At 44.5% G+C, this 4,010-nt stretch overlaps 1 pseudogene; it reads right to left on the bottom strand.

Annotated features, from left to right (window-relative positions):
- Positions 1-314: 314 nt before the first annotated feature.
- On the bottom strand, positions 315-962 carry LOC104675566 (annotated as a pseudogene).
- Positions 963-4,010: the final 3,048 nt, after the last annotated feature.

Here is a 4,010-nt window from a genome sequence, read left to right as displayed (position 1 = left end):
CAATGGTTTTTTAAAATACGATATCAAAAGTATAGCAATAAAAGCAAACACAAAGTTGTAGTGTATCAAACTATTGTGCATGGCAAAAAATAAGAAAACCTTTAAGATGGGATAAAATATTTGCAAACCATATATGATAAGAGGTTAGTATTCAAAATATAGCAGAAAGTTACACAAATCAGAAACAAAACAATAATAATTATAATACCCAACTAAAAAATAGGCAAAAGACTAAAGATTTTTTTTTCTTAATCGATATGTTTATTAAAAACATAGACTAATGATCCTATGCTTAAAAGTCATTGTGGTTGTGTGTTGATTTCCACAAAACATAACTATTAAGAGACTCTTCACAAATACACTCTGGGCAGAAAAGGTAAACAGAAATGACTGACAAGACAGTGCCATTTCAGACACAGCTCCCTCAATACTTGCTAGAAAATGGAGTTTGACATTATTTACAATTATACCAGTATTGTCAGAGGCAAAATGTCACAGGGATAAGGGTACACCAGATCATGATATCGTTTCATACTTCCCAAATAGTTTTAAATTTTAGCTTTGAACGTCAGTTACCAGAGCCAAACTTGTTCTTAACAAGCAGAATTTTATGTCCATTCAAAGAGTCTCTTACACCTTTCTGGGCCTACTCACTTGCAGAGAGGAGTCGAAACTGTAACCAGGCTCTTCATATCGTGCATTCATATGAGATGTCCAGTCTTCATATGCTGTCCAATTCTTTAAGATAAATGGAGTGACTCGCAGCAGGGCCACGTAGATGAGAAAGTTCCATATGGAGGAGATCACATCCTCGCGCATCTTCCGTTTCATCTCCTCCGGGTCCAGCTTCGGCGCGAGGCCCTCAATCCGGAACATCGCGGCTCTGACTTTGCGGTTTCCAGACGCCGCGCTCTCCTCTTCCCAGTGGCCGCCTCGCGCCCCAAGACTAAAGATTTTTAACAAACATGTTCAAATGGCCAACAGGTGTGTGGAAAGCTGCTAAACGTTACCATTCATCAGTAAATTGCAAATCAAAATCACAATGAGATAGCACTTTACAGCAGTTAGAGTGGCTAATACCAAAAAGAAGAAATATGACAAGTGTTAGCAAGGATGTGACAAAATATGTCTGTACAGTCTTAATAAGTTGTAACCTGGAAGAGTCATTGTGAAAATTAGCAGGAAAATGTGGTATAAATAGACAACCAAATATTATTCACCCATAAACAAGAATGAAATTCTGCTCTTTCAACATGAATGGACCTGGGTACATTATACTAAGCAAAATAAGCCAGGTGACAATCGCTGTGTGTTCTCACTTAAATGGAGAATCTCAAAAGGCTGAACTCATAGAAGCAGAGAGTACAGTGGTAATGACTAGGTCTGGAGGTAGAAAAAATGATAGGGTGTTTAAAGAGTACAAACTTCCAGTTTGTTCATCAACTTAATTGTATTAAACATTTTACAATATCTACCTATCAAATTATTATAATGTACACAATACACAATTATGCAATTTTTATTGGTCAAAAAATTAATACTATGTACACATGCATATAAACACATAAGTGTGTATATACAGGTACATAAAACATATACATATATATCAATGACATATGTTGTTATGTATATTCTTGTGTGTGTATATATGTATACACTCACATATATCAATGACACAGTCCTAGTAAGCTTCAAACAAAACAAGAGAAAATTATAAAATGATAACTATTTAAAAATCAGGAAACAAATGGGAATTTAATACATGCTCAGCAATGTTCTAAGTTCCTCAAAGGCAAAGTACATGTTTTAAATGTAGAAAGTAGATACATTAAACCGTATTACAGTTTAGGAATCAGTTTAGGAATTACATACCAAAAACTTAAAATGTTGAAGTGAAATAACATTAGGTTTTATTATATGGGGCAGATGCTTAGTGTTCTGATAAAATTTTTGAGCAGGAATTTCTGTAGAATCACATTTGAAACCTTCATAGGATATGAAATTGTAAAGCAGAAAACACGACACCTGGATGTGGTGTTTCCGGGATTTCTAAACCAAATCCCAGTATCTCCACTACTCTCACACATTTTAGACAAGACTCAAAACGGAAATTAGAAAACGTTTAACATAGAGTTCCTCAAAAATCACAGACGGCCCCATGTCCTCAAAAGCAATAAAAGAGCGAGCAGCCAGGTCCTCCAGTCCCTTGTAAGCCATGCAAAGGGCTTTGATTTTGTTTGTAACCTGGAAGAATGATCGCCGAAGGGGAAGCCCAGTCCTAGAGAATTGAAGAGCCTGGGGCAGAAGATGTCTGTCTCTATATAAGAGCAAGAGAAAGAAACCAGGGCTTCTCAGAAACGATTTCCATTGGAGCACAGCTTCGCAAACCACACTTCAAGATCTGGCTTTCTCCTTGACTTTGGACATCTCATCTGTGTCATCTGCTTTATTCACTCCCACCTATTTGGATGTTTGGCTACTACCTCCTGTCTCCTCACACTCGGGGGCTTTTTCTTCTTCTCAAGGTAGGTGATCAGGTTTAGCTTAGAGAACAGCCAAGAACTCTGTATTAGAAAAAGTAATATGACTTCCGCTGTGGTTTTCCAATTGCTACTTAGTACTGTGCTCAGTGGAAAAAACAGAACATTATAAGAGAGTCTAAAAATTTAATACCAAATTCTGTTTCCTCACAGAAACGCTATGATATTTAAAAACCTTTCTAAATTTGTGGGTCCTTAGCTCCACGACCCAGTGCTGCTGAATCAAGACTTGGTGGTGGTTGGCTGGGCGTGGTGGCTCACACCTCTGATCCCAGCACGTTGAGAGGCCAAGGCAGGCAAATCACTTAAGCCCGGGGGTTTTCGGCCAGCCTGGGCCACACCGCAAGACCTAGTCTGGGGGGAGGGGGGAAGGTGGTGGTAATGGGAGGTGGTAATGCGATTATACGGTGTGGGCAACCATATTTTGTGCCTCTAGATTTCTGGAGTTACGGCTAACCTAAAATTAAGGATACAGATCAGCTGAAGAAAGAAAAAGATTTACGTCAAGATGAAGCCTCCTCGTGGGGGTCCGCAGCTGCAGCACCGCCAGGCGGCAGCGTCCCACCTCCTCCACCTGGCTGCAGCCCCACCAGGAGCCGGGCTCCAGCCAGGGCGCTGCGGCAGGCACCCGACCCCGAAGGCGCAGGCGTGGGTTTCCTGCCGTCCCGGGTGTCTTCCCGCTCCCCGGACGCCCAGGCAATTCCGTTCATTCATCCAGAGCCGCCGCCACCGTCCAAGCCGCCGGAAGGGGCGGGCAGGGGTAGCGGGTCCCACAGACGCCAGCCAAGACCTCCGCTCCAGAACCCGTGGGCTGCTTTCCCTGCGGAAGGACGTTGCCCTCGCCAGCCACGAGGAAATCCATCCTTGTGCACCCGGATTCCCATTGCCACCGACTTCGTGTAAACTCCAGTCCCGGGGACACGAGAGAGACCCAGGCCTCGGGCCGTGGACACACTCAGTGCCACGGCTCTCGCCAGAGGGAAGGGCGCACTCTACAAATCTCGGGACCCACCGCAGCAACAGGACAGGCAGAAGCCAACAAAGGAAGGACCCCATGAAACGCACCCCCAAAGCAACCAACCAGTCCGAGAAAAAACACATCTCAGGTCTCCGTCGGTTTTCCCGCGTGGGGGGCCCTGACCCCTGTTCTAGCCCGGCCAGAGCTCCCTCCACCCTACCCCGGCCTGCTCAGTGGGACCTGTCTACCTGAGCACAGCCTCGCTCTGCAGGGCTCTGTCGCTCTCGCTCTCCAGCTCCCTCAGCCTCTTTCTCTTCCTCCCCCTCCACCTCGCACTCTTCTGTCACCTTCTGTCTCTCTCCCCCCATCTCTGGCTCTGTCTCTCCCTTTCTCTCTCTCCGTTTCTACCTCTCCATCCCGGTCTCCGTAGCTCTCTTTCAAGCTGTGTCTGTGTCTTTGTCTGTGCGTCCGTGTGTGTGTGTCCGTGTGTGTGTGTCCGTGTGTGTGTCCGT

Source organism: Rhinopithecus roxellana, chromosome 3, assembly GCF_007565055.1.
Source record: "Rhinopithecus roxellana isolate Shanxi Qingling chromosome 3, ASM756505v1, whole genome shotgun sequence".
NCBI lineage: Eukaryota > Metazoa > Chordata > Mammalia > Primates > Cercopithecidae > Rhinopithecus > Rhinopithecus roxellana.
Note: the sequence above shows the minus strand (reverse complement) of the source record. Positions and strands in the feature narration are given on the sequence as shown.